We start from the raw sequence: 25,802 nt of genomic DNA on the forward strand, positions 1-25,802 counted from the left end.
GGCTTTGTATGTTAACGTTCACATTTTACTGCTGAGGAGGGTGGGTCACTCTCCCGTCATCAGTATGGTAATCTAACCTCGCTGCATATTTGGAATCAGATATGAAACGTCACAAATGAGAGTCAAGGAAAAAAAATCGAAAAATGCCACCTACGGTTAACGTATTTATATTTATTGTTGGATTTTCCTGACAGATTCAATAACGATTGTCACTACGAATATTCTTTCATGGCATACGGGAAACGAATATTAGAAAAAAATACAACTAACCCATTTATTTCCACGGTCAAAAAAAAAATAATAATAAGATATAAAATATTGCATACGGTTATACAAAACCTCTCCCCTACTTCATTTCAGTATATAAAAAGAGGAGGGGTATCCTGCTTTGTTGTGTGTTTTGAAGAATGTCATTGTCTTTTTCGTCATAATTAAAATGAAAAAAAAAAAAGAAAATCACGAAGAACGCCCAGTATAGTGAGCAAAACAATCACTTACACTTCATTTACACCATCAGACTCTTGTCTGCACTTAATACTTGTAAATAACTTTACACTTTTTTCCTTTCTAGATTTACTTCACATAAACCTATCGAAGTGAGTCAATTTGTTCACTATCAAGTTATAAAAAGGTCTGACACACATTTGGTTGTGTTCTTCTCCACAAATACACTATCTCATTCGACTTGTGATTTTTTGTACGAGAGTGTGAGTCTGAGGAGGGAGCGTCCACTAGGTAATATTAGTCAGGGATCCAAGCTGGCTGACTCACTGGGTCTAGCCGTCGCACCCTGCACGGCCGACTGCCTCACCCGCCTTAGCCTGACCATCGCCTCTGCTGGTAAGTCTGGAGAGTGTGGCGTTGTGCTGGTGTGGCTGACGGTGTTATTGTGGTGCTGGTGTGGCTGACGGTGTTATTTTTTTTTATTTTTTTTTTTTTATGTGTCCGACTCTGGGCAAAGGCTCAGGGCCTATTTCTTGGGGGCAGTTGCCTATCCCAAGGCCCAGTAGTCCTCCTACACCTCCACATGTCACCACTTCGGCGCTAACACCCACCGTTCATATTGAATACATGCTAGGGCTGTCTCATACAGGACTTGTGCATTGGTATTAGCGGGGGTACTTTTACATGTCGGCGGGTCATCTGGTAGATCAGGAAAGTCTGCTTTTAGGAAATTCAAATCCTTAAACTGTTCCCTGCCCCAGCCGAGATTCGATCCTGGGTCCATTAGGACTGCAAGCCGCCTCTCTACCGATTCAGCCACCGCCATGTGGTGGTGGTGCGGCTGACGGTGTTAGTGTGGTGGTGGTGTGGCTGACGGTGTTAGTGTGGTTGTGGTGTGGCTGACGGTGTTAGTGTGGTGCTGATGTGGCTGACGGTGTTCGTGTGGCGGTGCTGTCGCTGACGGTGTTAGTGTGGTGGTGGTGTGGTTGACGGTATTAATGTGGTGTTAGTGTGGCTGATGGTGTTAGTGTGGTGGTGGTGTGGCTGACGGTGTTAGTGTGGTGGTGGTGTGGCTGACGGTGTTAGTGTGGTGTTAGTGTGGCTGACGGTGTTAGTGTGGTGCTGGTGTGGCTGACGGTGTTAGTGTGGTGCTGGTGTGGCTGACGGTATTAGTGTGGTGGTGGTGTGGCTGACGGTGTTAGTGTGGTGGTGTGCGGCTGACGTTATATGTGTGGTGCTGGTGTGGCTGGCTGTGTTAGCGTGGTGCTGATGTAGTTTGTCTGTGGAGATGCATGCAAAGTCGTCAAACATCCCAAAACGGATGATAAATACAGATAATAAAAGGATCAAGAAGTGAGACAATGAAGCAATCACCTTTGAAACGAGTTTTACCTTTTACAAAGTGTTTCGTGGAGGAAAAAAGTCCGATTTGCAGACTGCCCACACTTGCTGAGCCAACATGTACACTGAATAGTAAGACATTTTAAAAAAAGGCATAGGTCCTGTGGGTAAACCTGGAAAAGCTATGGCCCTCTGCTAGTTGTTATTTTTTTAATAATTTCATTCTAAGCCATACATGTTACGTATTACACATTCATATCCTCTTGTATTAACTAATGGAAACTGTATATATTGTAAATGACAGAAATCATAAATTAGAGATTAATAAGGTGTATCTCCATTGTAAATAATAGAGAAAAAGATGTTGCAGAAAAGTTCAGCTACAATGTGATAACTTGTAACACGAGTATTAGTAAAAAAAAAAGGGGGAGGAGGGCGATCCTTTGTTTTGAGGCCTGTAATGTATCTCAGACCAGGCTGTATGGTCGTGCCAATCAACGTCATTCTTTATATAGCGTAAATGAACGCTAGAAAATAATTATTTATAATATGCACAAACATTCTTCCACAAAAGCTTGCAGTTGATGTGACGACAAAAATCATAATGCAAAGAAAAATGATTGAAGACTGTGTGTTTGTGTGTGTGTGTGTGTGTGTGTGTGTGTGTGTGTGTGTGTGTGTGTGTGTGTGTGTGTGTGTGTAGAAAGAGGTTTTAGAGAAAAATGGATAATGAGAAGCTGAATCTAGTTGCACCATCGTGAAATGTTAAGGAAAATGTAGGGTACCAACATACGGCATTATCAGGTAGAATGAGGAACAGTCAGAATGGAAATGTTGCAGGGAGAAAATGAAAAAAAAAATCATAAAAAGAAACACAGAGATATTATGAAGGTGTAGTGGCAAATGAAATTAAAATGTAAAAACTTGAAAATTAAATCACATTATGGAATCCAAACCCCGATTTTTTTTACGGTGATTTAGGTAACGCCTTTTGATATTAGATATGGTTAGCCTGCATTCCACGATACAAGGTGCAGTCAGCAGCTATACAGTAAGGTCACATATGTTGTATCTTCGTCATGTACGTTGCAAATTAGCGTCGGAAGTAGGGCGTTTGCATCCCATTTCTCGTTTTAGGTTTAAACATTTGATCCTGACTCTCACTGGGATGAAGCATTGCTTTCATTTTTGTTAACTTCGGAGGATTTCACTAAACCCAAATTATCCTTTTCCACCTGAAGTAGATAAAATTAGCCTCTGTTAAACTCTTTCGGAAAACTGGCGCTATGTATTTTATTATTTTTGCCACCAGATAGTTTTTGTTCACTTCTCACACTTACACAAAAAAAGAAAAACATATTTCGCTTACTTTAATCTTGATATGTAGCTAAGGAGAGACTCTTCAAACTTGAAGAGTCATTTGCAGAATTCATTTAATCCCTTCCTAGATGACTACTTTGCTTTAACACAATAGCCTGACAGTATAATGGATGAGTGAAAAAAAAAGTCTAATTAAAAAGGTCTCTAAAAGGAAGAAACAACTTCCACAAATCAGAATTTATGGAGAGATGGTAATTTTAGGCCAAGTTAGAGTAAAAATAGCATAAAACCGATCTGTTCGGCTATATATTGCGGTAGGACACTCACTTTTCTATGTCACATAGGCGGTTTTCATTCTATATTCAATCAGAAAACAAAAATTTTCTTCTAATATGATTGTTAAGAAGTAGGATTCGAAAAAGTGAACAGATAAGAGATGAAGAAAGCACAGAAACAAGGGAGCATTCAGGATGGGAGGAGATTTGCAGACCTATACCCAATACTACATTCCACCAGCTACAAGTTTTTAGGGAACGTAGTAACAAAGATGATAACAAGTCGCTCTAATTTCAAAACTCTCCCCTGAACTGAATGCAGTCCCTTGGATATAGCATGAATAAAACTGATCATCGTATTAGTGTCATTGATATTCTTGCTATTTTCAGACGATTTTTTTTTAATGGCAGAATATATCCCATTTGCACCCAGTATCCGCAATATAGGACAGAACTGGGCATTTTCGAAATTTAATAAAGATGGGAACCCTAGGCAGGGAACTATGAGGCTCGCGACAATGAGCCGGGAGGCGGAGGGCGGTACACCTAGCACCCTTCCAGCAAAATCCCTCGCACAGGACTTCCGAGACCCAATGGGATATATATATATATATATATATATATATATATATATATATATATATATATATATATATATATATATATATATATCCCTCTCTCTCTCTCTCTCTGTATAGATAGATAGATAGATAGATAGATATAGATAGATAGATAGATAGACAGATAAATATATAGGACACCAGATCTCACTAATAACCAGGAAAAAAAAAAGAACTTTCATTATTAGTTTAACTTTGAGCTTTACAGAAATCTTCCCCATATATCTCAATTTTCTAAGACGTTTCGTTTCCCAGTTTGTCTATGTCGTCAGAAGTGGTAAGGGAGGTGAGAGGAAGGCTCTTAAATTGGACGGTATATTTATTAAACTTCAGTGACGAGGAAATAAGTTGTTTCCATGAAGACTAAACCACTTTATTGGGATAGTTAATAATGTGTGGTTTGTTACTTTAACGAATGCGAATCTTAACCCCTTCTGTCTAACTACATAACCATGGTGTGGTGAGTGAAAATTATTACTAACAAAAGATTTATAATTTTGCATGTTGTGGTCTAATCTTTCACACTGTTTACCTGTCTGTTTAGTAAGCACAGCCACACCATGAGGTCAACATTTGCATGATCATTTATACTGGCCTGAGACTTATCTTGCAAACCGTATTTATGATTCGTCTAAAAATGGTACTAATTTAGCTGGTAATATTCTACAGGTACAGGTAAGTTTTGGGTCTGTATTTCATTTCTTATGCCTGAGAGTTTGCGGTGAGGGTCTTTACAGATGTTCATAGTTCAGACTCCCAGGTATATTCATTATGAAAAAAACAGGAAAAGGCAGCAGTAACATAAACTCATGACATATTACTGGAGCCTTAGATAAACTGACCCACATATTTTAACAAAGCAGCATGTTTTAATTTCGTTAGTTTGGCCTGCCTTGGGTTAAAATGAGATGAAAAATAGAGAGAAGTTGGGCCATCTTTCCTTATTGTCTGTCTTTTGTAAACTGCCTTAAGTTGATGCAAGAAAAAATAAACTAGGACAAAGACTGAAGTCATATTGTTTTAGTGTCAAGATGTCTTCCATTACCAACCTTCAGCTGAAGAAAAGAAGAATGACCAAGAGTAGGTTTGAGATCATCTTGTCTTGGTGAGAATGTGTGTTGCTTTCTCGTGTCTCGTCTTTCGTCCTCTTCTGGGTGACACGGCTGGTCCAGTATAGATCATCAAAACTTTTTTTTTTTTTTTTTTTTTGACGAGTGAACCTTATCTATGACTCTCCTCCTAATTGTCTTTTCTGTCTTATCGGAAATTATCTTTGCTTCCTTCCTTCCTGTGCCTGGATTCTTCATCGACACACCTCCTTCTCGGAATTAACCCTTCAATCAGATGACGTATTATCCATTTTAAAGTGCCATCAGACGATTTTATTCAGCTTTAGAAGAGATTCCTGGCAGGGAAGTGGCTAATGATGGCTGTACTAACCACTACAGTTGGAAAAGTCTCTCTTGAATTGAATAGAATCACTTGGAGGGCCGAAAAATAAAAATAACCTAATTATAATCAGACAAATAATACGCCATCTGATTCAATCGTTTAACTGTGAAATAATCCGTCACTTAAGAAAAAAAAAATAGACATAACATCAATCGGATTAGCTGTGAGAAAAACATTTATTTGGCATGGAGAAGGTTAAGTAAAATTTGTACGAAAAATGTCAATAAAAACAACAGAGTAACCATGCATGTGTAATTTGATCAACATTGATACAGTGGGAATGATTACTACCGTATAATGTTTACTGCTATAATCATTTTACTTCACACTGGTCAAGATTTTCTTACTTTTGAAGCTTAAATTACGTAGCTTAGTGGCATAGGACAACGCTATGGCTCTACACCCATTTCTTGGCACTTCTTCGTGACTAGCATCCTGTTCTAAACTTAATTGGCTTTCAACATGGAGAGATGGCCATTTAAGACCAAGTTAGAATTAATAAATAAAAATAAATATAGTTTATGCCGATCCATACAAAAGACATTCACATCTCGCGAAAACTGCATGAAATTTGGATATTCGAATATTCATTGGCTGTCTCTTGGGATGATTCATGTTGTCCACGGAACTTAGTAATTCGAATATTCACTGACTGTCCTTTGATCAATGTTGTCTACAAAACTTTTTAATTCGAATATTCACTGGCTGTGTCTTGGAATGAATCACGATGTCCAATGAATTATGAAATGGAACACCGTGAAAAAACAGCGACACAGGAAATACCAGGCTAAGGACATGCCACAGATACCACGACACCCACTGATAATTGTATAAGGTATTAGTAAAGCCCGTGGGAACTGGGGAAGGGAAGGTGTGGCAACGGGAAGTGTGGGTGGCTATTCTGGATGACACTGGAAATTCTCAGCGCCTCTCCTTTAGCGATTTATTTTACACTTTGCACATCAGTATGTTAAAACAATAAAAATGGCAGGCAAGGGAATGTCAAGGCGTAGAATCGAAAATAAATCGATAAGGAAGAGGAGCATCGAGTTTCTTACGTCACCTGGTCGTAATTTAAATGGCTCTGAAAACTTCGTACACTCGTCACGCTTGTTTCTTAGCGATTCATTATAGTAAATCTTTTTCTCCTCTTATGTAAAAACTGATCTACAAACTATCAAGACTCAAAACAATATAGGCAACATTTAAAGAAACTTTAAGGCGAAAAAAAAAAAAAAACGGTTAAGAAAAAATATCGCATAGTCTCCCATATGGCAATGTCAAGGTGGCACAGGAGGTTTCGTAGTTCCTTTTCTTTAGCTATTTATTTTGCACATTACCTGTCTCATTTATTATGTTACATCGTTTTAATACTGACATAGTTTCAATCAGTAAAACACAAGACGGCTGTTTTAATACTGAAAAAGTTTCCATCAGTAAAACACCAGACGGCTGTTATGGTGTGATGTACAAAATTAATCGCTGAGGAAGAGGTGTTAAGAAATTCCCTAGGCCAGGTAGATGCGCTGCTCTGAGGTGTGGCAATGTGTGATGTGACCGAGTGTAGTGAGATATTTGTGATGCGGCGCTGTGAGGATATATGGTGTGTGTGTGTGTATGTGTGTGTGTGTGTGGAGCCAAGCATATTAGTCTATCAAATTAACAGTAAACATAGACTCATTCAGAGTATAAAAATAATGTAAAAAGATTTTCCATGTACTGTGACTTTTTACTATACATATATATATATATATATATATATATATATATAAGCGAGATTTGCCAGCTAGGTGCTCGGGAAGTATCTCGGCGTTTCGTGTACAGTAGTTCCGGTATCGGTACAAGTCAGAGTTGCCAGTTTGCCTGATGTTTGCGAGCTTAGTTATTTCGTAAGTTATGCATTAATTTTTGTGTTCTTTTTCTTTATAATGTTTTATTTAAATGATTGCTTGTTAAATTATGTAATTAAAGTTCGTATGATAAATGATTTAGAGTGTTATGTAATGTAAGAAGACTTGCATGTTTTGATGTCTCCTAGTTGGTAACTGTTGTTACTAGGGGCTGATGCAAGACCAGTGCTTACCAGAATTGTGCAGAAGTAGAAGTTTCTAGTACAATGGAAGCTTATATAAGATGGGGTAGAGATTATTACAAGTTCAGTCAGTTTTCAGTTCAGTTTGACTGAAGTGCAGTCGGTTTTGGTTCAGTTTGAGTGCAGTGCAGTATCAGTGCAGTGCTGTTAGTGAAGTTTGTGAAAGTTGCTGGCAAGCATTAAGTGTGATTACTGCCAGTGAAGATTATTTTCGGTACATGTGAAATAAGTGAAGTGTTAGCAAGCATTAAGTGTATTAACACTAAAGTGTTGTCAAGCATTAAGTGTGATAGCAGTAGTAAACCGTGTATAGCTCCAGTGCTTGTGAGAACAGTGAAGAGAAGCTGGAAACCATTAAGTGGAATTACTTGGAAAATAAAGACAGTGAGCTTTAAGGAGCCAGTGTTTATTTTCGCCTCAGCTGATCTTGTGGACTGTACACCTAAGGCTGACAATAGGAAGAACAACTTTTGGGGCAACGTCCTTCCTGTACTGTAAAACTGCTGTTGGAGATTGTGGCAGTGTGGGACGAAGACATAAAGCTGGTGTCAGGAGTAGGGGATAATTTTCAGTGCTGCAGTGCGTCTAACATTCGACATGGAAACGAAGGTGTGAAGACAAAGTTTCGAGTTGGGCAGGAGGAGGAAATTTCCCTGGCGACAATCATGGAGCTAATACAGGCACAGACTAAATAACTTAAAGAACAAGTACAAGCACAAAGTGAAGGACAGAAAATGGGCGAGGAACATTTAAAGGCAAAGAAGAAAGAAATCAAAGAACAATTGCAAGCACAGAACGAAGAACAGAAAGAACGATATGAACAGCTTCAGGAGGCATTACAGGAGCAACAGAGGGAACTACAACTGAGGATTCAAGGAAAGCTAGATGCTTTCATGGGAGAAATGAAGGAAAAACATGAACACTTGAAGGAGGAGCTATACGCTGAGCAATGGCAGCAGAAGTACGAGGTAAGCAATAATGTGACTGAATGCAAACAACATGTAGATGGTCAGCTATAATTAGTGAGGAAATACTGACGGAGTGCAGACAGTATGTAGATAACTGGTTGAAGCATGTAGTCGATCATGTGGAGGTTTGTGAGAAAATTGAGGCTGTAGAGAAATACTGGATTGCTGAGCCTCAGGTTGGTGTGCAGGAGGCATATGAAAGGAGTGGACAGTATATGGTGAATCTTTACAGATCCTGGGCATCTCAAGATGGCATAGCAGGGTTTAATAATCAGAATGTTGGAGATTTAAGGATTGGACTTGGTTGTGATGCCCCAGTTCTTAGGCCCCAAACCAGTGAAGTGCATGGCCATAATGGGGTTCCAGTTTAAGCGAAATGTAAAGAATTTGATGGTAGAGTATCTTGGGAAGCTTACCGTGCACAGTTTAAGTTACTTGCAGATCAGAATGGTTGGGATGATGAGAAGAAGGCTGCAGAAGACACACCGCTGAAGAAATGCAGGAGAACCTTGATGAATAGTGTGCAAGAAGACAGGACAGACAACATGTAGCGTGGTAGGAATGGGAATCATAGGAAGAAATGCTGCTGTACTGTAGTGACGGGGCCAGTGTCGGACGGAAAAGACCTTGGGAGGATGCAGATTTGCAACCGGTGTTAGAGTGGCTGCGGCAGAGTACAGGGCGACCATCTTGGGAAGAAGTTTCCAGGTTAAGCCCTGCGATCAAGAGTTTCTGGAGTCAGTGGGCCCTTCCTCGCTTGAACAACAGACTACTGGAGTGTCAGTGGGAGACAGCCGATTGCCTCAACAAGTATTGGCAACTGATGGTTCCGAAGAAGATGAGGTCCGAGATCTTGAATAAGTCTCTCAACCAGATCACCAGGGGGCACCTGGGAGTGAAGAAAACTCTAAGCCAGCTGCAACAGAGGTTCTACTGGATTGGCATGCATCAGGATGTTGAAGAATGGTGCCGGGTCTGTGATGTGTGCTGTGCCAAGAAGGAACCCAAGAAACTTGGTTGCGCCCCTCTCCAGCTGTACCAAGTAGGTGCACCGATGGAAAGAGTTGCGGGTGACATTGCTGGACCATTGCCATTCACTGGAAGAGGAAACCGGTATATATTTGTTGCCATGGACTACTTCACAAAGTGGACAGAACCCTATGCTATCCCTGATCAGGAGGCTGTGACTGTTGCTCAGGTGTTGGTTGATCAGTTTTTATGTCGTTTTCGGATGTCACAAGAGCTACATTCAGATCAGGGTGGAAACCTTAAGTCTGCTGTGTTCCGTGAATGCTGCAAGTTATTGGGGATCAAGAAGACCAGGACAACTCCACTAAGGCCATAGTCAGATGGGATGGTGGAGAAATTCAGTTGGACCCCTGGACAAGAACTGGCCAAGTACTATGTAGAGGGACAAACAGAATGGGACCAGAAGTTACCTGCATTGCTGATGGCATATCGGTTTGCATACCATGAGTCTACCAGTTACACCTCTTGAAAACTCATTTTGGGCCACGAGTTACACTTACCTTTTTTTTTTTTATGCGAGGAAGAAGGAACCACAGGTCATGAGCCCGCAATAACAGTTCTCTCCAACAGAAAAACAAAATACAATAGAAAGCCAAATTCAAGATCCGATCATTTCGAGATGCCTGGACACACTGTGTTTGAAAGACTGGAGATCATAGGCAGCAGGAAATACAGAGTCAGTTCCAGAGTTGACCTGTTGCATAAATGAAGGACTGGGAGTAATGGTTAACTCCTGCATTGGAGAGTTGGACAGAAAAGGGATGAGAGTTTGCTGCTAGACAGGTGTTACGTGCCCATCATAGAGGTGGAGGAATGCATGCAGACAGTTCAGAGGAGCAGTGACCATTAAAGTAGCGATAGAAAAGAGATAAAGATGCAACAGTGCGGCGAAGAGACAGAGGTTGAAGGGAGTCAGAAAGAGGAAGAGGGTTAATGAGATGAATGGCCTTTGACTCTACCCTACTGAGAAGAGCTGTATGTGGGGAGCCTCCCCACACGAGAGTTTTACTCCACACAGGGGCGGATAAAACCCCTGTATAGAGTCAACAATTGTGCAGGGGTAAAGAAACAATGAAGTCAGCTTAGCACACCTATTCTCTTGAAAGCAGATTTTATGAAAGCAGATTTTACAAGAGATTTAATATGATCTCTCCAAGATAAGTCCCGAGTAAATGAAAGCCCAAGCATGTTCAAGGATGATGCAGGATTAAGCTGAATAATATTAAACATTACTGGGTATACATGTGGAAGATTTTGTTGGGTTGATAGGTGTAAGAACTGAGTCTTAGATGTATTAAAAATAACCAGATTATTTTTACCCCAGTCAGAGATACGAGCCAAGTCAGACATTAGGTGTGCCATAGCCTCATCCCTTGTATGTTGAAGTAACTGCTGAGATGGGCGTTGCAGGAACCGAATGGAAAGGTGAAGGGTGGAGTCATCAGCGTACGAGTGGATAGGGTTAGATGTACAGCTTAGATCACTGATGAATAAAAGGAAGAGAGTTGGTGATAGGACAGAGCCCTGAGGAACACCACTGTTGATAGATCTAGGAGAAGAATGATGGCCGTCTACAACAGTGGCTATAAAACGACCAGAAAGGAAGCTAGCGATGAAGGCACAAATAGAAGGATAGAAACCGTAAGAGGGCAGTTTGGAAATTAAAGATTTATGTCAGATTCGATCGAAAGCCTTAGAGATGTCAAGTGCAATGGCAAAGCTTTCACCAAAGTCCCGAAAAGAGGATGACCAGGAGTCTGAAAGGTGGGTGAGAAGATCACCAGTGGAACGTCCCTGACGGAACCCGTACTGACGATCAGAAAGAAGGTTGTGATAGGAAAGATGCCTTAAGATTTTTCTATTGATAATTGGCTCGAAAACTTTTGAAATACAGGACGTTACAGCAATTAGACGATAGTTGGAGGGTTGGGAGTGGTCACCCTTCTTTGGGACTGGCTGTATGAGAGCAAACTTCCAGCAAGAAGGAAAGGTACAAGTGATGGAGGAACAGCACCGGAATCGTCTAAGGTGGAATTGGAAGAGAAAGTCTGTGCGAAGAGATCTGCCTTATCAGTAGAAGAAACAGCTACAGAACCATCAGAGTAGAAAGGAGGAGGGAAGGAGGAGGTAAGGTTGTTAGAAAGGTTTTTGGAAAGTTGTCAGTGCCAGTAGAAGCGGGAAGAATTCGAGTTGGAGAGTCGAGAGCATTTAGTACGGATGAAATTTTTTTTAGCAGAGCGAAGAATAGACTTAGCACATTTCGGGCAGAAATGTAAAGATGATATATATATTTTTAATATATATTTTTTATATAAAATAACAAAATATGGGACTATATAATATCATTTTATAGTATCTGTGCAATATAAACTAAACTTTGAAAAAGTATCCCAAGGAAATTAGCCAGTAATTATGTAACCATGAACAACATGGAAAAAAGCGTACACAAGCAAAGAGAAACAAACTATAGAAAAAAAAAAAAAAGAAAGAAAAGTAAGAAAGAAAAAAGAGAAATAGAGTAAGATCACATAACAAACAAATGAAAATAAGTGTAAGTGTTACTACATATGCCAAAATACCACATAAACTACAAACAAAAAAGCAAATTGTGTCTCCACAAACAAGTGGCATGACACATCATCACTATCATCGACCGCAGCATATGTTAGGACTGCAGTTATTACAATTATGTTACTCCATATTACAATAATGTAACTACAAACGATATGTAACAATTATGTAACGACAAACGATTACATTATGTTACACTTGTTACAATTATGTAACTACAAACAATATGTACCATTTCTGTGACAGTTGCATTAACAAGATGTAACTTTTATGTAATTTAACTACAATTTTGTAACTACAAACGATATGTAACAATTATGTAACGACAAACGATTGCATTATGTTACACTAACTACAATTATGTACCTACAAACGATATGTAACAATTATGTAACGACAAACGATTGCATTATGTTACACTTTGCCAATTATGTAACAGTTGCATTAACAAGATGTAACTTTTATGTAACTTTAACTACAATTATGTACCTACAAACGATATGTAACAATTATGTAACGACAAAACAGTTGCATTAACAAGATGTAACTTTTATGTAACTTTAACTACAATTATAAGGCCAAGACACTTATGTAATAGTTGCATTAACAAAATGTAACTACAATTATAAGGCCAACACAATTATGCATTAACACAATATTTTGTAACAATTCATAAAATGTTACAATTATGTAGTACCACAATGTTAGTACAATATTATAAGTCATACAATTATAGCACAATTCTGTATTACCAGTATCATCATACAAGTTAGGTGAAATATTAGACATTACTAAAGTGATAACTCAAATATGTAATGTATAACCTAGCAGTATTACCATTGCACAATTATATGCGTACGTCTGTTGTACATGCACGTCTTACAAAGTGTTATACAACAACCATTGCATTTATTCAAATATGTATACAACTTGTTTAAAATGTATTATTACTGAATAATCACTATTTACTATAAATATTATATGTATACAATATTATGTTACTTTACAATATTATATATTTCACTTAATTAGCTTATAAGTTCATTATAATGTGTATGTAGTATGTATTAATATATTATAACTATTAAATGTCGATGGTACGCCATTTTCGCGTGACCGAGCAGATGTAGGACTACATAATAGATAGATAGATAAATAGATAGATAGAAGCAGGGAGTCAGATGATGAGAAGGTGTTGTGTCTGCGAGAATCGAGCAGTGCTAAACATGCTTACACACTCTTAACACTGAGGAAAGCTGACGACAGCGGCCAGTAAGGAGATGATGCAGTTAGCTGTCAGCAGTCCTCTCGTGAACAAAGACCTAGTCCACCCACGAGGAACACACGTGACACACCCCTGCTACACCAGAATTTAGGAAAGAGAGCTCAGACGGAGATTAGCCACCGAACAGGCAAGAGAGCAGTAGACAGGCCTCAGAGGAGACAGGTGATGGGAGAAGGGCTTGGCAATCAGAGAGAGAGAGACAGATAGCGAGACAGGGAGGTAGCTACCCGGGACTTATACTCGTTCCGTGTGAGAGACTTGTTAATATTTCCAAGACAATTAAAAATAGTCCCATACTATTCTTTACCTCTCCTGTCACTACATGACATTTGGTGGGGAAGCTACTACAAGATATAAAAGCCGCTCGACCACAAGTCTAAAATATACTTCTCTACAAGTAACTACAAAGTCTTTATGACATAGAAAGGAGGAGGGAAGGAGGAGGTAAGGTTGTTAGAAAGGTTTTTGGAAAGTTGTCAGTGCCAGTAGAAGCGGGAAGAATTCGAGTTGGAGAGTCGAGAGCATTTAGTACGGATGAAATTTTTTTTAGCAGAGCGAAGAATAGACTTAGCACATTTCGGGCAGAAATGTAAAGATGATGTGATTTGGGGGTGGGCTGGCTCCGGTACCTTTTGTAGGCCCTTTCCTTGTTGCGGACAGCATTAGAACAAGCATGATTAAACCAAGGCTTTCTTGCGTTAGACAAAGGATACGAGAAAGGAATGTATGCTTCCATGCCCGAGAGAATATCCGTAATGTGCAAGGCACACTCAGATGGCTCCCGGCCATGGAAACAATAATCAATCCAGGGAAAATCAAAGAAGTACTGCCTTAGGGCCTCCCAATCCGCAGCTCCAAAATGCCACAGATGACGTTTCCCTGGAGGGTCCACAGGCCGTACTGGAATGATAGGACAGGTTAAGGTGATAAGGTTGTGATTGGAGGAGCCCAACCGAGAGAAAAGATTAACAGTGTAAGCAGAAGGATTATTTGTAAGGAAGAGGTCAAGTATGTTGGAGCTCTCTCCAAGGCGGTCTGGGATATGGGTAGGGTGCTGTATAAGCTGCTCTAGGTCATTAAGGATAGAGAAGATGTAGGCTTGTTCACCAGGTGGATCAGTGAAAGGAGAGGAAAGCCAAAGGTGGTGGTGAACATTGAAATCCCCTAAAATGGAGATTTCAGAGAAAAGAGAAATGGATAGAATGTGTTCCATCGTAGAAGTAAGATAGTTGAAGAATTTTTGATAGTCAGTAGAATTAAGGGTTAAGTAAACCGCAGATATATTTAGTCAGAGAATGACAGGAAAGCCGAAGCCAGAGTTGACTTGTTAGTGGAAAGTCCACCTGGCGAAAAGCTGCCTACAGACACCACCGGCTATGTGAAACACCTTCAGGAAAGGCTGGCTGAGGTACATCATCAAGTGCGAGGAGCCCTCAGGTTTACAGGAGAGGTGATGAAGTGCAAGTATGATGCCAAGGCAAGTGAGGTGAGCTTCAAGGGTGGTGACCTAGTTTGGTTATATAATCCTCAGCGAAAGAAGAGACAGTCACTGAAGCTGCAGGGCATATGGGATGGCCCTTACACTGTGTTGGACCCCCTATCAGACGTAACGTTTCGGATTCGGGAAGGCAGGAAATCTCGCCCACAGGTGGTACACATGAACCATCTCTGGCAGTACCATGGGCCAGGACACTACAGCTGGGACGTCTCCAAGGAACTGTGCTCACTTGCAGACGAAGATGTTGAGGAGGACCAAGGAGTTGAAATGCAAGAGGATGGTGACTGTTCCCCAAAAGATGAAGCAAATCAAGACGAGGACCAAAACCTTCCAGGGGGAGTGGACTGTGTGGAGGAGCAAGGATATCGTCAGAAGCGGCATAGAAGAAGACCTGATAAATTGAAGGAATATTTTGTGTATAGTTAAATGTTCCATTAAGATTAAGGTTTGTGTAAGTATATACTGTGTAGTTTTGTTGGGACGACAAAGAACCAGGTAGGGGATAATATTAAGGAGTGAGATTTGCCAGCTAGGTGCTCGAGAAGTTTCTCGGCGTTTCGCGTACAGTAGTTCCGGTATCGGTGCAAGTCAGAGTTGCCAGTTTGCCAGCTTTTTGCAAGCTTACTTAATTCGTAAGTTATGCATTAATTTTTGTGCTCTTTTTCTTTATAATGTTTTATTTAAATGATTGCATGTTAAATTATGTCATTTAATTTCGTATGGTAAATGATTGAAAGTGTTATGTAATGTAAGAAGACTGGCATGTTTTGATGTCTCCTAGTTGGTAACTGTTGTTACTAGGGGCTGATGCAAGACCAGTGCTTACCAGAATTGTGGAGACATAGAAGTTTATAGTACAATGGAAGCTTATATAAGATGGGATAGAAATTATTACAAGTTCAGTCAGTTTTCATTTCAGTTTGAAGTGCAGTCGGTTTTGGTTTAGTTTGAGTGTAGTGCAGCATCAGTGCAGTGCTGATAGTGAAGTTTGTGAAGAGTTGCTGGCAAGCATTAAGTGTAATTACTGTCAGTGAAGATTATTATCGGTACATGTGCAATAAGTGTAATGTTAGCAAGCAGGAAGTGTACTAACAATAAAGTGTTGTCAAGCATTAAGTGTGATAGCAGTAGTAAAGTGTGTATAGCTCCAGTGCTTGTGAGAACAGTGAAGAGAAGTTGGAAAGCATTAAGTGGAATTACATGGAAAATAAAGACTGAACTTTAAGGAGCCAGTGTTTATATTCGCCTCAGGTGATCTTGTGTACTGCACACCTAAAGGCTGACCATAAGAAGAACAACTCGGTGGGCAACGTCCTTGCTGTATTGTACTACTGCTGTTGCAGCCTGTGGCAGTGTGGGACGTGGACGTAACAATATATATATATATATATATATATATATATATATATATATATATATATATATATATATATATATATAATATGTGTGTGTCTGTGTAGCAAACAACTGTATGTACGATCTTCAGAAAAAAATGTAAATATGTACACGCGAAAGCACTAATTTCTCCCCCCTCCCTCAAGTAGCCGCAGTCGCGGCCAGTTAGCGACCGGGCGATCGAACATTCCACACCCACCGCCCCTCCCCCAACCCAAGTGTAAGTGTTGTGTAACAGATGTGGAACAGCCAAAGCTGGTGATGTTACAATGTGTCATGACTGTTTTTCAGACACTCAGAACCAGTAGTAATAACGTATACAAAGGCATTTAATATGTAATATTGTGCCGTTATCCACAATGATAACGCTGTTGTAGACGGCCATCGTTCTTCTCCTAGATCTATCAACAGTGGTGTTCCTCAGGGCTCTGTCCTATCACCAACTCTCTTCCTTTTATTCATCAATGATCTTCTAAGTTGTACATCTAACCCTATCCACTCATACGCTGACGACTCCACCCTTCACCTTTCCATTCGGTTCCCGCAACGCCCATCTCAACAGTTACTTCAACAAGCAAGGGATGAGGCTGTGGCACACCTAATGTCTGATTTGGCTCGTATCTCTGACTGGGGTAAAAATAATATGGTTGTCTTTAATGCATCTAAGACTCAGTTCTTACACCTATCAACCCGACAAAATCTTCCACAGGTATACCCACTAATGTTTAATAATATTCAGCTTAATCCTGCATCATCCTTGAACATGCTTGGGGTTTCATTTACTCGGGACTTATCTTGGAAATATCATATTACATCTCTTGTAAAATCTGCTTCCAAGAGATTGGGTGTGCTAAGCCGACTCCGCACTTTCTTCACCCCTGCACAATTGTTGACTCTATACAGGGGTTTTATCCGCCCCTGTGTGGAGTACAACTCACATGTGTGGGGAGGCTCCCCACATACAGCTCTTCTCAATAGGGTGGAGGCAAAGGCTTTTCGTCTCATTAACTCTCCTCCTCTTACTGACTCCCTTCAACCTCTGTCTCTTCGCCGCACTGTTGCATCTTTATCTCTTTTCTATCGCTACTTTAATGGTCACTGCTCCTCTGAACTCTCTGCTTGCATTCCTCCATCTCTACGACGGGCGCGTAGCACCCGTCTGGCAGCAAACTCTCATCCTTTTTCTGTCCAACTCTCTAATGGAAGAGTTAACCGTTACTCCCAGTCTTTCATTTATGCAACAGGTCAGCTCTGGAACTGTCTCCCTCTGTCTGTATTTCCTGCTGCCTATGATCTCCAGTCTTTCAAACGCAGTGTGTCCAGGCATCTCAAAATGATCGGATCTTGAATTTGGCTCTATATTGTATTTTGTTTTTCTCTTGGAGGGAACTGTTACTGCGGGCTCATGGCCTTTGGTTCCTTCTTCCTCGCATAAAAAAAAAAAAAAACCATGAGGAACGCACAAAAATGAATGACGACCTGCAGTGTATTATGTGTTATTGTCTATATACTTACGTCTTATATAATAATATTACAAATAAGAATACTATAGCGAACAACATCTGTTGAACGATGTGATGTCTTTTCTCATCCATTCACGCTCCCATCTCCACCACCCTTTTCTGGGTTCCTGTCTCCCATCAAACGCTTCTCTTACCTTGACGTCTCTCACTCCCGCCCTTTCCCAACATAAACTAAGATAATGATGAAATGATCCGTCAGGTATTAGTCATATTAATATTATCATACACTACTGTATTAAGCATCAACAAATTAATAACATACATACTGTACTTCGTTATTCCTGCCAACTGCTTCATCCTGTTGTAAGCTGTTACTTTTCACACACACAGCATGTTGGACCTTATGTTCCAAGTACATACGGTTGTTTATCGTTAACACAGGTTGTGTGGCTGTGGACGTCCATAAATTCATATTAACGCGACAGTTTCAGTCTTACATAATATACATGTAACGTTTGTGTTCCTGTCATTATTGGATGAACAAAACGAATCAGGGATCGGCTATGACGAACCACAAACTCCTTAACGAAAATATTCCGACCTCTTGTCACAACAGTGACACATTGTCACTATTTGTACGACTGACCCACATTGTCATATACATAATGATACTGTTTATTCCATTATTAGTTGTTTGAAATACACGTAGTTAGAGAGGTGCAAGAAGTGATGTAGCCCGTAGCTGCCTGTGAGCGAGAGTATGGAGGGTACCGTGTGGGGTTATGGGGTCGGATAGAAAAGTGGGGGGGTTGGGTGGGAGTGTAGGACTATGAGGAAGGGAATAGGAGGGGATAGCTCTCCACCGTGCAGTGTTACAAACACCTTAGTCCACGGAAAAGGGAATGAACTAATTCCAACTTCTGTACGTAAATAACTCGGAGAACACACACATATATCATTATGGTGAAGACAGACAGGCGATGGGTTACATGAATTACATTCCAGTAAATTAATTAATTCATTTAAATAGTAACCAAAAAAAAAAATGTGGGTAAAAAGAGGAAAGACGGGAACTGGATTAACGTAGGTGGGAAGAAGCACGTGGGAGGCGGACATTAATAACATACGTCACTGACAAGAAACACTTGCACACTTACGTCACTGACAAGAAACACTTGCACACATCCCACCGCCTTGGATGGTTACCTCACGCCATCAGATACCCGCCACGTCATTATCATCTCGTCACCTTAAAGGACGCCTCTAACGTCTTCATCATCATCAACGACAGAAAATAGATAGATCGATAGGCAGATAGACAAGGAGGTTAACATATGAACGTGTGTATGTGAAAAATAGTTCCTACACACGTATACACCCGTTCTTGCCAATCCAAGTGCTTACAGAGGTCAAGTGTTCAGCCCGGCAACTCAGATCAAGGTGTGTAATCTGCCTAAGGAACTAGTTAGCGTCCCGTTATCAAGTTAAGCGCGGTGTTTAATCTTAAGGAGCGGTTATGGCACCTGACGAAACCTGTTAATTACACCTGTTGCTCTCCATAAATTAGTTGAGTCACTCCTGGAGCAATAACATTTGGGAGTTATGGCCAGGTAGATGTAGGGAAGGGATGATGTAAGAGAGAGAGAGAGAGAGAGAGAGAGAGAGAGAGAGAGGGGGAGGGGGGGGGAATAGAAACAAGGAGAGGAAAGGAAGGAAGAAGGGAAATATTAGAGAAAGCAGGAGAGAGAAGAGAATGATGGAGGAAACGCACGTGAGAAAGAGACGGCATCAACCTTGCCATCTCACACACAAAGGTAAATTCTTGCTTCAGCTGTGGATATACAAAAATTATTTCCAAATCAGCTTATTACGTTATGCAGGGGCGATTAACAGATATATCTAACGAGGCATCAAATGTTTTACCGTACATTGCAACACAGACGGCAGGCAACAAATTATCCACTACGATAACCACCCTTTACCCAATAAATTTTCTTGCTATGTTAATTACCGAAACCGATATCTAGATATTTTTTATGAGACACAGGTATGAGTTTTTAATCTTCACTTATTAGTTCCATTTATTGCATCATATGGCGAAGGTAGTTGCCGATGGTGACTTTTTTGTTGCTTCTAATGAGAGCTAAATATGTGTTGGATTTTTATCAAGATAATTGCTGTCTTTGAATCTTCATATCTGAAAGATTAACGTTCAGCCATTTTTTTTTTTTTTTAAATCGGCTAAATATGCGTGGTATCTCATCACGATAAGTTAACTGCTCAGTGAATTTGCGTGTTGGACAAATTAACGTTCAACCTGCGTTTATTGATAAGGTAATTACTGTCAGTGAATATACGTGCTTGAAAAATTAACGTTAAGCCAAAATTTATTGATACTGATTTTGGGTTTGATATGAAAAGGAAGACTCCGAGACTGAAATGAAAAACTGTATAATTCAGAGTTTTGGCGGTCCGATATAAGCAAGTCTGGGGCGGATGGAAGCTCACTTGCCAGCCAGAACGTTATCCACTTTGCTCATCCACACAGGTGAGGGTTGGATGTATCCTTGCTTTTATCGGTCTGTTCTCACCTGATGGAACAGCTGCCAAGCAGTTTTTTTTTTTTTTTTTTTTTTTTTTTTTTTAGGGGAGGGGACTGCCCTGGGTTGTCTTACATTTTTTAGACTTGTTCTGTGATCGAAGGTAAGGATTCCAGTATGGTAAATAGTGTGTTTCGATCTTTTATAGAGTATAAACATAAGGACTTGAAGAGGAAGTCTTTTTTTTTTTTTTTTTTTTCATGAAGTAAATGTTGTATCTTCAGTGTCACTCGGAGGAAGAATAGCCAAATGGAAGGCGACATGGAGGCGATTTGTTTGTGGCCACCCCTCGCGAGATTATTGCCAGATGCCTTGATTCTGTAAAGAGTGGCCACAAATAAATCGCCTCCTTGTCAACCTGTTCTCTGCCATTTGGCTGTCCTCGCTCCAATTACACACCTCTCCCTCATATATCTCTCCACTCCATCCTTCCTTCTCCTCCTTGGTCATCCCCTCCTCCTCTCCCCGTCCATCCCAATCACATACTCTTTTAGTCTGATTCTTCTCTCCACCTATTATGCCACCCTTAAATCATTTCACAGTTGGTCAACAATCAACACAACAAAAAGCAGCCCAAACCGCCAAGATGAAAGTCCTGCTCTGCCTGGCCATCTTGTTAGGAGTATCTCTGGCTACGGTGAGTCTTACACACACACACACACACACACACACACACACACACACACACACACACACACACATATAGGCATTACATCACTTGGGCTGTCACAAGCATCACGCATTACAAACGCTCCCCATCTTTCCCATTTGTGTTTCGCATCTTGAGGAAGGGTTCACTCTGGCTACCACTCCCCCTCCAAGGCTATAGTCAAGATCTGCAGTGAACCTTCTTATGATTTATCAACAGGTATAGTCAGTGGCACAACCACGATTTGTCCAAGGGGGGGCGGACACCTGCCCCCTGTGACGAGTAAAATCGAATGGTGTTAGCCAAAGACCCAGAGTAAAATATCAAGTGCGTCTACGTGGCTAAGAGGGTAAAGGAGATAGTTTTTAACCTGTAAGGCTAAAAATGACCTAAACAATAGTGTGTTTTACTCATTTCTCAGGAGATATGGTTATAGAAGTCCAGAAAGGGGCCAAATATATCCAATAACCGTCAATACGTCCAACAACGTTGGTGGAAGTGGAAACTGAACTAAGACGGGACTCAGTCACTCGGTGAGTCGGTGTAGAATGTAATCCCAATTCATTGCGCTCATTGCGCATGCGCCGAGCATACGCCGCTGGCTGCCAAATACATGTAACCTGCCAGACGTACAACTCATTCACTTGCTAACTCTGGGGAGAGAAGAACACGTAGCTGGCTCGGTGAATCCCGAGTAGGGAATTTCACCCACGATAATATCGACTAATTGCCAAGCCCCATCATTTTTATAAATTTTAGTGCTTCATCTCATGTTTAGTCTCTTTCTTCTCTCTGTCGTTATGTATGATAGACGTTACTGTACGTGTTGATTTGCGTCAATACCGCAGGTATAGGCGCTTCTAACACCATGCGGATAGTAAATTTTATGAAGAACAGGACATGGGATAATGTTATGAATGTAAATGTAATTGATAATTCCAAAATATAAGCCCAATTCACTGTTGAAACATGGAACTGTACGAAATAATATCTCTGATATTTCCATGTTATTTCCACGAATGGGTGGAAACAGTGATGGTTGCCCATGATGCTAGGCGCTTTATTGAATTTCGACCTCAAAGTCAAAGGGGGGGGGGTTGGCATCGTGTCCCACCCCCCGGCTGCTCCACTGGGTATAGTTAAGTTTTTGTCATTACTAGCGGTTCTTGTTCAGTTCAGAGATAAACTGTGTCTAGTTACATACTTGATCAATAGATTGAACTCAGACCAACTTCCCTAGCCTGACCTTAGATCTGCATTCTAGAGTTAATTATATTTATATTTGCATATACTTATTACCTTGTTCAATTCAGAGATAAACTGAGTCTAGTTGCTTGTACGCACCTTGATGAATAGTTTGAACTGATATATGAACGCCATAATTTGACATTACATTTGCGTTTTGGAGTTACTCATTTATGTATTTGTTTGTTATATTTTATCTACATCGATAACGCCTTCTTTTGTGTCGCAGAATCTTATGACAAAGGAAGAAGCGGATTTCAAGGAGAACGATGAAACTCAGCTGGAGCTTGAAGAGAAGGAGGTGGCCATCATAGAACCGTCACCGCACCCACCGTATTGCCTCGTCGGTCGGTAAGTGACATTAAACTCTTGGTGGCACAGGAAGCTTCGCTACAAATTTTCTTAAGCGATCTGTATTACATACTAGATAATACCATTGTTTTGGGTGCTATGACAAGGGGTGAACGATATTCGGATTCTAGTACATAAGTAGCCAACTAGATATGTGAGATCTTATGGGACTATGCTAGTGCAGACCCCTGGCCCGTATTCTCGTCGGTTAATGAAGCTCCCTAACACCTCTTCCTTAGCGATATAATTTGGGATAGGGCTGGATAATACCCTTTTGTACATTATTTATGCCGAGTATGGCGATATTGGAAGGATTTATATCACAGAAGAGGGCAGTGCGGCGAAATGAACGAAAAAAAAAAAAAAGTCTCTTAGGAAAAGTGTTGGGGAGCTTCCTTACCCGACGACAATTTGACCCTTGTGTGTGAAATCTTACGGAGCTAAAGTGAAGCCTCATACAGAGCTTCATTTGCACCTTTCATGTGATTATCCTTAGGGTGGGACTGACTGACTGGGGAAGGGAATGGAAGGACAGGTAGGGAGGGTACGCGACGGGAGGGCAGGGTAGGGGAGGGCAGAGGAGGAGAGGGCAAGGCGGGGGAGGGCAACGCTTCAGCAGACACTCCCGCATCAAATACTAAATCATCAGGTTCAAGGACTCAGTAATTACTTAATCCACTGAGCCGAAGAGCATCTTTTTGCATTTTATTCTCATCATCTCCCCATTTCCTTTAGCATAGGATGGACAATTCGAAATGAAAGTTTAGATACAGCATTAATAAATTTCTTCAGTATGAGACGCCTTTCCTAAGATTAGTAAAATCATCAGTTAGCAGCAAAAATAAACTTATCAGCACATCATCTCGGTTGAAGAAGGTTCACAATATGCCTTTCAACTCAGCTTTGAAGGTATGATCGTGCTGGAGCCACTGGGCAGTGCTATCTTTGTGTCTGACTCCCTCCCTCTCATTTCAAAATCCACTACTAAACTGAAAGAACACAGTAACTATTCACATAAGCAACCCAACATTGCTCTCAACTCGGCAAATCAGAGTATGTTATAACCAACAGACAATGCTATCTTCATGCCCACTCTCCCCACTTCGAAATGCCCTTAATAAGATGAATAAAAGAACACATAACTATTCACATAAGTAATCCAGCCTCATCTCAACTCCGCAGGGATACAGCGTGTGCCAAGCGAGGGGGTTTCTGCTCTCATGCTTCGTTCGAAACGTCTGAGAACTGCGTGGATGGTCAAAAGTTGTGTGGCTCCTCTACCTGTGTCTGCTGCCTTTAATTGCAGTACCTCCAATAGGTGAGCACTAACTCCTTAGTCTCTCTCTCTCTCTCTCTCTCTCTCTCTCTCTCTCTCTCTCTCTCTCTCTCTCTCTCTCATGTTGTACATAGATTTTATATGAGAAGTGTACCTACACATGTTTATATATGTATCTCTGCCTTTAAAGTATCGTCCTCAGTCAGAAAGAAAATAGCCCACTTCTTCTTCCTACAGAATGTCGGCCAGGTTAACTGCGTCCTTATATAGCTGGTAAGTAAGAAATAAGGCCCTCCCCTGTCCTAATGTCCAGGTGGCAGTGACTTGTAAGCACAGTAATCATCTTTTCTTCTCTACGCTGACGAAGAATTCTCCTGCACCAATGTGGCTGTGAATATAACAAGAAGACTACATTATTTTTAATCATGCACAATGTTGTTGTCTTTCTGGCCCATGGCACATCTGAAATGTAAATTCAGTGGACTGCAGGCTTAAATTGCTATTCTTCAGCTCACCATGCTCCATGGAAGAAGTGGAGGGACAATTCATTGGCAGGCAGTGTAGCCACACAGTTATTCTGGATCTGCCACATTGAACAACCACGAGTGTCAGTCTTCAAAAACCCATTCACTACTACGGTAATCTCCTAAGGTGAATGTAAGGTTCTGGAAAAAAGATAATGTCCTCGGGCAGAATGAGTTAATATTATAGTACTAATCAAATGTTAATCTTAACTATCTTTGGTTTTAAATTGTACTTCTGATTACAGAATGAAAGCTGTTGTCACTGAAGGCGTGGACACCAAGTCACTGAACATCAATACGAACCCAATCACTGAACATGGATAATGGATATGGACCTAAAAACTGAACTCAAATACAGACTTCTGACCTCGTCACAGTTGTACTACTCTTCCATAAATGCATAACTGGCACTTCAGGAATTTATGTTAAAATTTTGAAAAAGGAAATTTTATCTAACAGGGCCATTGTTTAGCTTTCATTAGTTGCTTTTTGCTTGTATACATCCAGGTACCTATAAGTTTCTGTTGGCAATTTCTATAATGTTATCATAGGTATTATTTTCGACCAATATACCACATATTTAAAAATTCATACATAAAAAAGCCCATTCACCACAAGTCTGTCGCTCTTATTATTTTTGATGAGCTTTAATCTAATACTATCCAGAACACCATTCAGAACATAAGCTATCTAATTTTCGGTGTAAGATTTTATAGAGCAACAGCAACAGTTATGAGTTTCAGCATTTGATGGTATGTCATTCTTCCAAACCAGTACTAATGTTAAAAAAAAAGTACATGTAAAGAAACTAAGAAGGGTGGGGAGGCAAAGAGTGGCTTGGTTGAGAACAAAAGAACTAATACCAATCCTGTGTGGATGAAATTAGCGAGATGCACAGGACATAAAGCACACATGAATCACTAGTCAGTATTTACACCCGTTGTAAAAAATCTTTCTACTTCCAGTACAAATACGTTTTTTTTTTTTTTTTCCTACAGCTTCAGTTGGCTATGATGTGAAAGTAAAGCCATTATCATCTAAACCATCTGTAAAACCAGCTCAGTGCAGACCATGTTGTACCATCACAAGATAAAGTCTGCCTGCTCTTCTACAGCGTGTGCTTCACACTTAGAGAATGTCCATTATTTTCTTCCCTAGCACAGCATAGAAAAAGAAAATCAATGGGCAGAGAAGCAGACAAGTGTCTTTCAGCTTATCTTTGTACTGACTTTGAAGATTTCCAGATAACAGAGTAATAGAACCCATCCTTTTATTTTCTCTCAGTTTATATGCTAATGGATGCTTGTTTAACTTGGTAGCGATTTGTGAAGTAAATAAGGTAGAAATATACATAACAGCCACTTAAAAGTTAATTGGATCCACAGTTACTTGGCTTACATCATC

The 25,802-nt window shown here is 40.4% G+C and overlaps 1 long non-coding RNA gene across 1 annotated transcript; it reads left to right on the forward strand.

The window, feature by feature from the left end:
- The first annotated feature begins 785 nt into the window (after window positions 1-785).
- LOC145397214 (uncharacterized) lies at window positions 786-25,802 on the forward strand. Its single transcript, XR_013896898.1, has 5 exons — window positions 786-840; window positions 20,896-20,990; window positions 22,477-22,598; window positions 23,781-23,916; window positions 24,644-25,802. It is a non-coding gene; the product is annotated as an uncharacterized LOC145397214 (long non-coding RNA).

The sequence above is a fragment of the Coenobita brevimanus genome, chromosome 40 (assembly GCF_032717465.1).
Source record: "Coenobita brevimanus isolate Jiangsu-jjx chromosome 40, ASM3271746v2, whole genome shotgun sequence".
Classification (NCBI taxonomy): Eukaryota; Metazoa; Arthropoda; class Malacostraca; order Decapoda; family Coenobitidae; genus Coenobita; species Coenobita brevimanus.